Raw genomic sequence first — 14683 nt, 5'->3', positions numbered from 1 at the left:
ATAATGATTATGATAGAAACTATACTATGACTTCTTAATGGGTTTACTTGGTAAAAGTGGGGGTATGGGACTTCACATTTACATTGCACAAGGAGACTTATCAGGATGTTGTGGAATGGTTTCCTTATGGTATGATAAGATAATGAATATGATAGGAACTATACAATGACTTCTTAATGGGTTTACTTGGTAGAAGTGTGCGTATGGGACTTCACTTTTACATTGCACAAGGAGACTTATCATGATATTGTGGAATGGTTTCCTTATGGTATGATAAGATATAAATAGATCACTTTCCTTATGTTTAGTTCATATACTTGTATTATTCCTTATTTATGACTATGGATTATGGTAAGGTTGAAGATTATGGAAATGAATATGTGGCTGCAAAGAAGGCTTAGTAAGGTTGGTATTATGGGATGCCAACCATACATTGCACAAGTGTTCTTAGAGGTTGCTAAGGTATTGATATTACTATGTTATGAGTGTGTTGTGACTATAGCTTTTCTTCTATGGTTGAGAATGCATATTGGCTTCCCGAACTTAATGTATAAAAGTCCTTTAAATGTACGAAATTTTCCTAAATGAATCTAATCAAGAAGGTTGGCTTTAATGCTTAAATGTAAAGATGCATGCTATACTTGGATTGTATTATGAGTTACATCCTTGTCATGTCTATTCTATATGAAAGTGCCTTGTCTATGGTGACTTCAAAGGAGTACTTAATGTGAGTAGTATTATGGGATGCTACTTGCACATTGCACAAGTAAGACTTAGAGTTGTCTTAGGTGTTCGTCTTAATGTGATGATGTGATTCATATAATGTTTATGTCTCTTAAATGCTTTATTGTGTAAAGGTGGAAAGGATGAATGGTAAGTTCACATTTGGGTGACCTTAAGGTAGTGCCTTAGTGTGGATGGTGGTATGGGACGCTACCCATACATTGCACAATGCATAGCTTGAGGGTTACTTGAGGTGGAGGCTCAAGATGAAGGTAAAGGGTTATATGTGATTTTGTTCAAATGAGAATTATGTGACTTGTATGTTTGTTGTGACTTATATTATACTTCTTGTATCAATGTTCATGAAGTTTTACAAAAATGGCATAAAGCATGACTTTCAACAAAATGTCCCTTTTAAAGCATGTTTTTGCATGGTCATCATACTTGGTAAATTTTTGTGTGCTAACCCATATTTTCTTATTTTTACTACAAGTGTAGGTTCCGGCAAGTGATTGCTTTCTCTAGGGAAGCTGGGGATTAGAGTTCTCTCAAGACCTCTTTTGGTATGTCCTCATATGTCGAGGACAAGGATTTTATGTTTCTGGTTTTTATGTTTAAAACTTTGTTAAGACTTCGATTGTAAAGGGTCGTGACCCTATCTTGTTAAAGTTTGTCCAAGATGGACATGTGAGACTTAGTATTCCGCTGCTTGATAAATGTCTTTTGATATTGGATTTATTAAAGAAAAGTTTTATATTCCTCACTATTTCTATGTATCTAATATTATGAATGCTAAGAGACTTGTGTTAGACCCCTTCTGGGTCGAGTACGCCGAGTTATGACTAGGGGGTGCTCTCGGGTCGTGACAAACTTAGTATCAGAACAAAAGATTTTGGAAATGGTTTTTAGGATCGATGTCTCACAAGCCACGTTTAGTTGAGTCTTGTTCATCGGTGTGAGTCATGACACATCTATGAGCGAGAGGCTATAGGACGTTAGGAGTTACACTTCTTTCTTCATTATTCAAGTTGTACCATAGAACTTAACTACGTAAGATCTCTCTCTTATTTCTTATCCGGTGGTCTTGAAGATGTGACTACTGGAAGGGTTAATGCTACAATGATCGAGGGAGAAAAAGGAGAGTTTCGATGTATATTGGGGCTATGTGACTTGTTGGATTGGAGATGTTACATTGTGGTATTGTCTTTAACATGACTGAGTTGCTTATGGTTAAGTGTGATGTTGGAGTTTTGAGGTTTGTTGAAGGATTTGATGAATTATGGTGTTTAAGTGATGCCTAGAGATGTGGAGTGAGTAGAGTTATTTAAGAGGAATAGAAGTATAATTCACCTCGGTTTAGAATCACATTGGGTGATGAGTGTGAAGGTTTAGTGATGCTTTTCTCCGACCTTAGAATTCGAAGAAGTGATGGGGTAAAGAGGTTGTATGGGCTTACTCCTATGGGGGAGACAATGTGCTTAGATAGTAAGGTGGTTGAGGGTCCTTGATGTTTATGAGTTAGGCTTGCTTGATTCTCGCCTTATGAGGTGTAATGAGTTCGAGGAGTTTAGACCCGGTGTGGTAGACTCATATGAGACCTTGAGCGGTGTTGGTAAAGTTGTTGTGAGCAAGAGTTGCTTAATGAGGACCTTCCTAGTTTAAAAGATCTGGTATGTTGATGGTTCCTTATAGTGTGAATGTTGTGATGAGGTTCCTATGTTGTTGAATGTTAGCCTTAGTTGAGTTTACCCTTAAGTGGGGGATGGTATGATGACTAGTAAGGTTGTTGAGAGTGTTGATATCCTTATCTATTTTTCTTCTATTCTTATTCGAGTTTGACACCAACAGTTCCTTGTAGCTTGTTACATGTTTTGGAGTCTTATATGAAATGAGTTTCCATGGTCTTCTTATGTTAGGAATGTTTTAATGAAGTTTATGTTCATAAGAGAAAAATGGGTTATCATGATTGTGTTCCTCATGTTGATATGCATCTATGATGGGTTGCCTAAATGCTTCATGAGTTGACTTGTTGTACATGATTGAATGTGTTCTTGAAAGAGTTGCATAGATTGCCTTATCATGTTGTAATGACCATGACGTAAGTTCGAGAAGGAAGTTCATTTAACGAAATGAGAAATATTAATGTTTTGTGCATAATGAGCTTGTAGAAGTAGTTCTTACTTTCTTGTTTATGCATTGATCTTATTGATGTGGAGTTGATGTTTCCTCCTATGATTATGCCTTGTATTGATGCATCATGATTGTTGGGCTACTAGTTTTGAATTGTTATCTCCTTAAAGTGTTTAAAGTGGCATTCGAGGATGAATGTTCCTAAGTGGGGGATAATGTAATGACTCAGAAAATGATAGGTTAAACTAGAGCCTAATGTGTGTATGTTTGAGTTTTGTGTGAGGTTTAATGTTGTGCAATGTTTTCCCGAGTTTTTGGTTTAGGAGTCAACGTCAAGGCATGTGTTAGACTCTGTAGTTGAAAGACCCTTTTTGATGATTGGTTAAGGGTTACAAGGGCTTGTGCCAAGCCAAGGGGGCAAGGCCTAAGCCAAAGGCAAAGGTTGCCTAACCTTGGCCAAGCACTGCCGCATGACCACGGACCACTTCACGGTCAGTGGTCTTGACCACGGTCTGTTGAATTGGCTATGAAGGTCACTTGGTGGCCTGGCAAGCAAGGCAACTTGGCCAAGGTACTGCCCAAGTTCCACGCACTACTTCACGGCCAGTGGTCTTGACCACGTCTCATAGAAGTGGCCGTGAAGATTACTTGGCTATGTGGAAATTTAGCAAGGTCGAAGGAGCTACTACCTAGGCACCACGGGCACCCTCACAGGCTGTGGTCCACCTTCACGGTCCATACAGGTGACCTTGGTCACTGACGGGAATGCCTAAATAAGAGTGTTTTTGGTAAATTATTATTAAAGTTTTATTGATGTGGGGCCATTTTAAATAGATGTATATCATACATATATATAGTTTTAAGTCTTTAAACACCTATTTCCCCTGATTAATCAAAAGACCCAAATCAAAAACCCCTAAGTTCTTCCTCTCTTAATATTTCTTTCTCAACTTAAGGAAGAAGAAGAAGTGGGAGCTAGGGTTTCGATTCAAAGCTTCTTCATCAAATTTCGTGGGGAGATCTTAGTAAAAGGTATGGTGATCCTTCATCTAGGGTTAATTTTCACCCTAGACTCATTTTTAAATGTGATCCTCCAAGAATTATGAATTTCTCAATGTAATGCCATAGACTAGATCACCTGGACTTGAATTGGTTTAGGGTAATGCTTCTAAACATGAATTGACTTAATCATGATATTATGTGCATGTTGATGAATACTTGAAGTATAAAGTGCCAATCATGATGTGATTAATGTATTGATGAGTTGTCGGATTATGGTATTCCCTTATCTATTGTGCTATTGCTATAAGATAGGACGAGTTGATCCATAACCCTTGAAGGTCATATTGTGAAGGTTTATGCATGTTGGCAAGATTGGGTGTGAACTCAGGATTTACTTAGAAGTTCAAAGTTCTATGACTATTGAGTATATTATGGTATTGTTGAAAAGGCTATTCTTCCATTACCCCTACACTTGATATTGTATGCATGGTCTAAGATGATTATAATGTTGTTGATTGTGTCATTGCAGGACAATTACAAACACACATTCCATGCATAAAGATGATTATGATGTATCAGTGGCAATAATTGAAAGTATAGTTCTCAAATGCACCTTAACACATTATTATGCATGAAATGTACATAACCATGTTGATCCTATTGTGTTGACTGAAAGTCCATTCTCATTAGAACACATGATCTTGGTGTGATAGTTATTCTCACATACAAATGTTGATTCTAAGGTGAAAGGTAGTTCTCACCTCTAATGAATCTATGAGCTATTTAGTGGGAGGTATTGAACGAAGGGTAAAGTATGCCTTCACACATGTAGATACAATTCCATACTAATTATGTATAATTGGGAAATAATGCCTAGTACCGAGTGGATATGGAAAATGAGGATAAGGCCCCTCATCTAATGCAATAAGTTGGGTCATCTACAGTAAACTCAGGAGATGGAAGCTCCTCCGCTAATGCAATAGGTTGGGTTACTAGTAGCAATCTCCCTATCCCATAACTATGTGCTAAACATAGGACTTAGCTAGTGGATACCCTTAGAAGCTAAATATAATTAGTTCTATCTTCGGCAAGAAAGAACGCCTTCTTTTGGTGTGGGTTATATGACACCGGATTCCATATAGCTAACATGGTCTATGTCGGTTATGGCTAATATTCCCTAATAACAATAAGATAATGAACATGATAGGAACTATACTATGACTTCTTAATGGGTTTACTTGGTAGAAGTGGGGGTGATGGACTTCACTTTTCCATTGCACAAGGAGACTAATCAGGATGTTGTGGAATTGTTTCCTTATGGTATTATAAGATAATGAATATGATAGGAACTATACTATGACTTCTTAATGGGTTTACTTGGTAGAAGTGGGGGTATGGGACTTCACCTTTACATTGCACAAGGAGACTTATCAGGATGTTGTGGAATGGTTTCCTTATGTATGATAAGATATGAATGGATGACTTTCCTTATGTTTAGTTCATGTACTTGTATAATTCCTAATTTATGACTATGAATTATGTTAAGCTTGAAGATTATGGAAATGAATATGTGGCTTCAAAGAATGCTTAGTAAGGTTGGTATTATGAGATGCCAACCATAGATTCCAAAAGTGTTCTTAGAGGTTGATAAGGTATTGATATTATTATATTATGAGTGTATTGTGACTATAGCTTGTCTTCTATGGTTGAGATTGCATATTGGCTTCCCGAACTTAAGGTATGAAAGTCCTCTAAATGCATGAATTTGTCCTAAATGAATCTAATGAAGAAGGTTGGCTTAAATGCTTAAATGTACAGATGCATGCTATACATAGATTGTATTATGATTTACTTCCTTGTCATGTCTATTCTATATGAATGTGCCTTGTCTATAGTGACTTCAAAGGAGTACTTAGTGTGAGTAGTAGTATGAGATGCTACTTGCACATTGCACAAGTATGACTTAGAGTTGTCTTAGATGTTGGTCTTAATGTGATGATGTGATTCATATAATGTTTATGTCTCTTAAATGCTTTATTGTGTAAAGGTGGGAAGGATGAATGGTAAGTTCACTTTTGGGTGACCTTAAGGTGGTGCCTTAGTTTTGGATGGCGGTATGGGACGCTACACATACATTGCACAAGGCATTGCTTGAGGATTACTTGAGGTGGAGGCTCAAGGTGAATGTAAAGGGTTATATGTGATTTTGCTCAAATGAGAATTATGCAACTTTGTATGTTGGTTGTGACTTATATTATGTCTCTTGTATCAATGTTCATGAATTTTTACAAAAATGGCATAAAGCATGACTTTCAACAAAATGTCCCTTTTAAAGAATGTTTTTGCATGGTCAGCATACTTAGTACATTTTTGTGTGTTAACCCATATTTTCTTATATTTACTACAAGTTTAGGTTCCGGCAAGTGATTGCTTTCTCTAGGAAGCTTGGGATTAGAGTTCTCTCAAGACCACTTTTGGTATGTCCTCATATGTCGAGGACAAGGATTTTATGTGTCTAGTTTTTATGTTTAAGACTTTGTTAAGACTTCGATTGTAAAGGGCCGTGACCTAATCTTGTTAAAGTTTGTCCAAGATGGCCATGTGAGACTTAGTATTCCGCTGCTTTAGAAATGTCTTTTGATGTTGGATTTATTAAAGAAAAGTTTTAAATTCCGCACTATTTCTATGTATTTAATGTTATGAATGTTAAGAGTCTTGTATTAAACTCCTTTGGGGTCGAGTACGCTGTGTTATGACTAGGGGTGCTCTCGGGTCGTGACACCCAGGCTGAGTGAACTACTGAAATCTACGGAAGAGGAGTGTCTCCCACACTGTTGGATACCTATCTACCACCCCATCTGTAGATAACCGTTTCTTCTCCAGAATTATCTGCATACCTACCCCTTCAGCTGGTTTATAGAGCGTGGAGGAGGTGCTGGAGCAAGAGGCACTTGAGGTGCCTATTCTCTTGCCTGTACTGGAGGTGGTGGAGGTGTCTAGAGTGGCAGAAGTCGAGCTGGATCTTGAAGTTCTTGGGACCGCAGCTCACCACGCCTTCGTTTCAGTGTTTGATCATCGACTGGCACTGAATCATGAATGTGAATCGTGGAATCCTGCATCATCCTCACTCTCTGAACTAGATGTGGTGAGGTGGGTTGAATATACTCCCATGTTGTCAGAGCTAGAATTGCTCGAAATAGGGTTCGATGGTTTATTTCCCTTTCCCCGACCACTTGCTTGAGCGGATCAAAGTCTAGTAGATCAAGGAGGTGCCACCTCCGTAGAAATAACAACCCCCTTACCCTTCTTCCAGGTTAGTTGACCTTTCCCTGGGACTTTTATTCCATCCATATCTATCAAAACAAACAACCAAACAAGAACAATTCTGGTTCAAAGGGTTAGTGAACAACAATTTCAAAAAGGGTGCAGAAAAACTCGCTAACCAACTCGGCGTGAGGCCGAACTCATTCGATGAGATTTAGAGAGCTCACTGAAATAAACTAAACAAAATATTAACAATTCATCGGGAATCGGTGAGACAAAAGACGATTCGGCGAGTCGCTGAACCTCATAATCGGCGATAAAAGGAGTCTCACTGAAAGTTACATAAAAATTAGCAAAAAATAAGCTTCAAGACGGCGAGGCAAAGGCTATTCGGTGAGCACATGCATCTCGCTAAAAATTACAAAACCAAACAGCAATAATTCATGTCAAGAAGGCGATAAGGGGAGTCAGTCAGTGAACCGCCGAGTCATTCAATGAGCTTGACTAAGCTCGCCAAATGGCCCAACGTGCCAGATTTTCACCCCATCATATGATTCTCAATGCACAATCTACGACAAATAATTGCAAGCCCAATTCTATGCAATTCAAGCCTAACCCATACGATTATTTACCCCGGGGTACTCACACTTCCCCCAATTTACCTAGATTCGACCAAACAACAATTTTTCCCTTAAGAATGACTCACCCGATCCATCATTGGGAAAATTCGAGTTGTTTGGTGGAATTTGGGTTACTCAGACTTCAGCCACACAAAACCCAACATGCAAACCCACAATTCAAGAAATTTACACCCAAAATTTAAAATAATTTAGGCTAAACACAATATTTAAGATGCTCACAAAAAATACTCAATAATCGATTAGACATATAGTCGAAGCATAAAATAGATCCATTAACTACTCAAAAGCATGCTCAGAGAAAATCATGAAATTAAGGGTAATTCGAAGAACCAACCTCAATTGAAGGCAGAAGACACTAAGGCAAAGATACTACGATGAGCAATGTGTCAGATTTCGACCACACGAGGACACCCATGAAAAGTTCAAGTAAAAACTACGATCTAAAGTTTAATTGTGACAGTACAATAATCGAAAATTTCAAAATAAGGAGCGGTTTTGAATTTAAAATGGTTGAAAGACTTTGACCCTTCAGTTCACACCTCAGTCAGTAAGACTTGATAATGTCGTCGATCCACTAGGCGACGCGCCGAGTGGCCTTTAGCCCACCGAATTTAACAAAACTCCAACCCTTAATTTGGTCCAAAGTACGATCATCCTCGGGCTCACCGAACCACTCGGTGATTTACCAAGTGAGTTCTGAACTCACCCATTTACCTTTTTCTCCCTAACTTCAAATTTTAACCTGCACATCCAACAAATGTTATTCAAATGACAAAAAGTAAACCTTGGGTTGCCTCCCAAGAAGAGTCTTATTTAGTGTCATGGCACGACGTGGCCATGTGATCACGTCTCATTTTTCAGGTTTACCAAAGTATCACTTGAGAGACCCTCTTTTGGTCGTGGATTTAAATGAGCCGAGATCTGACCCGTCTGCGTTCCAAGATGCTTAATGGAAAGAGAGTGTGAAACAATTGTTTGGTTTAGAGAAGAGACATCATTTTTCATCTCCTTGAGCACCTTATCCGACCCTTCCACTTTTTTCAAGATACGAGCAAGCATATCCTCCCTCTAGAAGCTCTCAGTATCAGCCCTTGGTTCCTTCGGCTTTTGATGTTCATGAGGAGGCATATAGCGATATTTGTCCCCATCTCTATCTCTCCAATTTGCACCTCGGTCACGCCATTCACGATTTCAATCTCTCCAACCATCATCGTGATCCCTATTCCATCCTTGATTTTCGCTCGGCCTTGGATAACTCGGACGAGAACCCCCTGCTTGTTTTGACAAGAACTAAACCTCTTCATTGTACATGGCTTCGAAATGTGCATCATCCGGACTCAATCTATTACTTGCGCCAACCGCATTCACAGCCTGGTACCCTCCTCCCATGACATGTTTCGTCAATAGGTCCATTTGGGTTATTATCTTGGCCATGTTTTCATCACGCTCTTGATTCTTTTCCCATTGCTCCTTAGTCAGCACAAGATTCAAAAAAGACACCTGGTCTTCCCTTGTGTACCATGCACGGTTAATTTTGTTCATCTCATCAAGCAACTTCGACGCTATGTCAAATGCTTATCTCATAATACCACCCCGAACAAGTGGATCAGCAATACCTTTGTTAACAGTGTCAATACTCCGATAGAAATATTGCAATAGCACATTATCTGGCAAACTGTGATTAGGGTATTTAAGAAACAACTTCTGAAACCTTAGCCATGTTTCGTGAATGGGTTCACTCTCAACCCGCTTGAAGTTCTTAATGCTATCCCTCAACTTGACCATCTTTGAGGGAGGGAAAAGTCTTTCATAAAACACTTATGTGAGCTCTTCCCAAGAGGAGATTGATTCCCTTGGTAACTCGTTTATCACTTTGATGCCTCCCCCATTGGAGAGAAGGGAAACAAATGAAGTCAGACTGACTCTTTACTGAAGTTGTTGAATGAAAACGGTCCACACATATCCACGAAATTGCAAATGTTGTCAAGCGGGTCCTCATGAGCAAGCCCTCCAAAAAGGACTTTCATTTGCAACAGTTGCAACATAGTATTGGTCACATGAAACAACGCATTGCCCATAGTTGGGGGCAAACTAATAGAACCAACATTTCCCACTAGATCCACGTTGATATCATGTCAATCCCCGATGTCATCATTAATCCCAAGTTGACTTGCATTTCTCACATTTACACTCATTTCTTCGCATGTTTGAGAGCAACAAATGAGAACAGAAAAGTAAGAAACTTCTACCATAACAAAATTAGACCACAAGAACACTTCGACAAAAGAATTCTAAACACCACTCCACAGCAGCAGCGCCATTTTTTATAATGCTCAACTACACCTCATCCTATTTGAAGTGTAGGTGCTCACTAACAAGTATAAACCCAACGATGTGTTGGGGTCGATCTCACAGGGACTGATACAGTAAAGAATTCGATTATGAAGTAAAAACATGTTCTAATCTTTTGTAGGTATAAGGAATCATGCGACATAAACTAAATCATTAAATTCCAGTGACTAATATCAAAGGGGAGAGAAATTGGTAGCCAATTCTAACCATGAAATCACTAACATGGGAATTAAACAATTAGAGATCGAACCTTAAGAATGTGATCAGTCGAATGTTAATTTCACGTAATGGGTAATCATTGATTTCCCAAAAGAGTTGAATATCAGCGGGTAGGCTAGGTTTTAGAAACAATAGTCATCTCTCGATCAACTACTATGTTTCAAGTGAGTTCTCTCAAACCTCAGAACCTTAGCATTATCAAGCAACCCAAATCTTCAATCTACCCACTTTCTCAACTTAAGTTTGTAAAGACGCATTCAAATCCACTATCTCAAGTAAGATTTTAAAGACACAATCAATACAACTATCAATCATTTTTTCTACTCTAACACCTCTTTCTCAAACAAGTGTAGAGAACTAAGGTAGAATTGAATTAGTAACTTAAGTTCCTTAATTAAAACATGAAGCGGAACCTATATGAAGACACATACTAAAACATAGATAACAAAAGGGCCCGTTTGGCTACTTTACAACGGAAATAAAACTAAGTCTAAGAAGCCTCTAAAGAGTATGCATCTAAGAATTTGATAACTAGTCGGGACAGGGCCCTGACATACCCATTTTGATATATGTACATACGTAGCAAAATATAGGCTCTAAATATCTGATAGCTCCAGGTAGAGGTAGAGCTTACCAACTACTTAACTGGAAGTCTCTAGTCTACTGAAAATGTTTGTTGTCCTGAGTACCTGAGCTTGTAGTGATACAAATGAAGCGCCACAATAATAGGGACGTCAGTACATATAAAACATGTACTGGTAAGTAGAGCAGACTGAATAACAAGTAGACATGTAAGAATGATAAAATGTATCAAATATCAAGATAGGCAAATCTGAGCATGAGTATGCAGGAGACATAATCCGTAACTGGAATTGTGACCAACCTCAAGGGTCCTCATCTAACATTTCGTGGCTTAGTCATTTATATATAGAATCCCTATAATTTGCCTAAGTGATATCTTTACTTCATTATATCGCTTTTTTGCTCTTTGTAAAACTAACTGTCAGGGAATCACATGATGACCTACTGTCGGAGATTAGTGAACCCTATATGAAATCTGTAGCCCACCGTCATGACCACACGTGAAATTTCATGATCTGGTAACGAGGTCTATCAAGGTACTCCCCCAGGGCTCCATTATGGCCTGCCTGCAGGCCTGTATCAGTCAGGTGAATCTACGATGGGAAATTCCAGCTGACTATATCTAAATTTTATGCACAGAGTAGTGTCGCACGTAGTAGCCCTAAAAATACCCACCCCACACTGCAGAGTAGTCTATAATCTCAACTGCATGTATTTATTTATAATAATTAATTCATTAATAACATAGCTCGTGATACAATTTGTGATTTCTTTCTTTAGCTTGAGAATCATATATCTTTTGACCTATACACTTACAAACAGTCTGTGGCCGACTGCTTTCTTTAAGTGTATGCAACTTGTACACCGCTAACTTCTAAGAGTTTCAACTGTAGACAAATATAGTTGTGTGAAACATATTGCTTCCTTGACGAGTATTGTAACTCTATAGGTTTAGGACTCAACATGAGAGTGTTTATAAATAGGATAACTTTCTTTCAAGTATCATAGAATCTCTAGTGACATTTATCGGAAGACCATGCAAGTTTAGGTCGTGCCTTAAGGGCAAAAGAGGTTTTAGCTTTACATACCTTACATCGGGACTTACTATCTTATGTCGTCAAACTCCTTTGCTGAAAACCTTATCTATTACATAAAACCATAAAAGGATAGTATAAAAAACTAATCAAGAGTCATAACAAGGCCAAAAACATAATAATAGTTCGCAAGGAACAATCTCAACAATTACCATAGATGAATGGTGTATCACCACACCCTTCTCTTCATCTACTTTCCAAGTAAGCTTATCACTTATTTACATTTTCAGTATTACTTCTCAAATCTTTAAACATAAAGAACCAGCCCCCTTAAACATCCATACTTAACATAAAAAGTAAAACTCATGGCCTCCGATCACTATCCCACGGGTTCTTTGTTAACGATGTCAAATTCGTTTATAAGCTTACAGTTTAAGTTGGTAGATAACTAATGCCATAAATTAAAATAATAGGAGCTCATATAACCAACTACAAGATATTCTTAGCGATTTAGGTATTTCATCAAACACTTGGTGAGCGACAAACTTTCAAGAACTATAAGAGTCGTGTTCTCTATACCTATTCTTCTGTTTTATTGTAACCAGCTTACTTCCGCAATACAATACCATTGACCCCTCATTTGGTCAAAACAACAGCCAAAACAGCCTTCTACAAACTCCCTCCTCACCAAAACATCAACTACAATGGGTAAAACATGGACTCACGACTTCCTATCACCGTCCCGTGAGTCCTACCTGCAAATTATACTTAAAGCATTCTTAGAATACTATTTATGAATATAGAAGAGGAATCATACCTATATATCCAAGAAAAGCAGCCCCTACCCTTTTCTATTCTCCAAGAACAATACTTTTTCCTTTAAGAAAACATTTAGCTAAGTATATCTATAGGTCTATGGAGAGGAAGACACTTGATTCTTGAAGAAACAAACTTACCTTAAGCTTTGGAGGATTGAAGATGAGAAAAACTTGAAGAAATAACTTGAAACCAGTCCTTGCACGTTCTTGAGTATATGATAAAGTATATCCCGAACTTCTAATATAAAATCAACAAGTTTGGCCGACATTCTCTAAAGTGGCACATGTCCCACAGTCATTGGGCAGTGCGTGCGTCTGTCGTCAAATGAACACAACTTTTTACTTGATATTGTTTTAACGAGCGGTTTGTTTTGCTGGAAACAAGACTCAAATACCTTTAATTTGATAGATTGAAAGCCCTTTTACTCATTATATATTTGGAGATATACTCGTTCAAAGTCAGCTGAGAAATGAGATCATTTGTAGTATTCCTCCACAATGAACCTTTAAACTTGAATCTTTTCTTTAATGATCTCTTTGGCCTAAAACTTTTTTTAACCCTTCAAATGACTAAATATAAGGGTTACATGGTATGCTTAACCATTTTCAATGATATACTTGCCCCGATATCACATCTATGCATTGGTGTTTATGAGTCACAAATGTATTTTAAGTTACGGGGTATTACACCACCTCACTCCGGCTATACCGGTCACTTTCTGAACTATGTAATGAGGCTTGAATAGGCTGACTAGGCTTACCCTGCTAAAACCATTGTCAAGCTCTATGATGTGAATCTTTGGGCTTAGAATGGAAACCATTATAGCTTCCCTAATATCAAGCTCTCTTGTTGCTACCCCTTTGGGCCTCACGACGGATCTGTTAAATAGTGTGGGCATGATCAACAAAATCCATGAAGGAGCGACCCACTAAAACCATAGACTGAGCCTCAATCCGCAATTGCAGTCTTAACCCACAAACAAAACATTGAACCCTCTCCAACCTCGACAACTAATTGATGAGATGATCTCTGACGCTGTGAGGAATGAATCTGGCCAAGAAGGCATCAGAAAACTCGGTCCAGGTTACCGAAGGAGACTCTGCTAGACTAGTCTCAATAAATGTATGACACCATTGATTAGTTATCCCATCAAGCTGATACGCAATAAAGTTGGCTTCTCTCGACTCTACAAGACCCAACGTATGCAAACGCTTAATACAACTAGTCAGAAACTCGTGGATATCCTCACTCACATCCCCAAAAAAACCTCGAAAGTGAAAGCCTCAAGAACACTTTGATTATCTTCCGCTCCTCTAGTGGCATAGATTTGACTGCAATCACAAGCTGGGCACACTCAGGTGATTCCTGGGACCCGAGGTGCCTCTGTTTTAGGCTTATCCTGCTGACCTAGTGCCAGTGCAGGTGCTAGGGCCTGCTGCAAACCCCTCCAGCATTGTCAAAAGCTGAGTAATGTTTGTCTGGAGCACTGGAGCTATAGTTGGTTTGTGTGGTGGCTGAGCTAATCTCGGCCCCACCGGCTGCTTTGAAACCTGGGCTGCTAGAAGATCCGACGTTGGCTCCAGACCTTAATCTCTAACTAGGGGTTGTTGCACCCCCTACCTGGAAAGGAAGGTCGACCCCTACCACGATCCACCTCATGGAACATATGAGCCATCCTGTGAAAAGAATGAAACAAATGAGATTTTAAGAAACCAATAAAACAGTGACTACACGAAAGCAACACAAAAGAAAGGAATTCCTAAAGACACCCTGTAGCCTCCCAAAGATAGGACACGAGCATCTCTGCATGGATCCACAGCACGTTACTAGGTATTAGCTTTGTACAAGCGAGATCTGTGACACTGGGCTTTGATATCAACTTTTCACGACACGACTTCTCGAGTCATGATTGCACCT

General features: G+C 38.8%; 1 pseudogene; it reads right to left on the bottom strand.

Moving 5' to 3' along the window:
• LOC125863855 (uncharacterized) overlaps positions 1 to 14683 on the bottom strand; it is a 68911-nt pseudogene that overhangs the window by 25864 nt on the left and 28364 nt on the right.

This window comes from Solanum stenotomum, chromosome 5 (genome assembly GCF_019186545.1).
Source record: "Solanum stenotomum isolate F172 chromosome 5, ASM1918654v1, whole genome shotgun sequence".
Classification (NCBI taxonomy): Eukaryota; Viridiplantae; Streptophyta; class Magnoliopsida; order Solanales; family Solanaceae; genus Solanum; species Solanum stenotomum.
The sequence above is the reverse complement of the archived record's forward strand: the minus strand, read 5'-3'. Positions and strand labels throughout refer to the sequence as shown.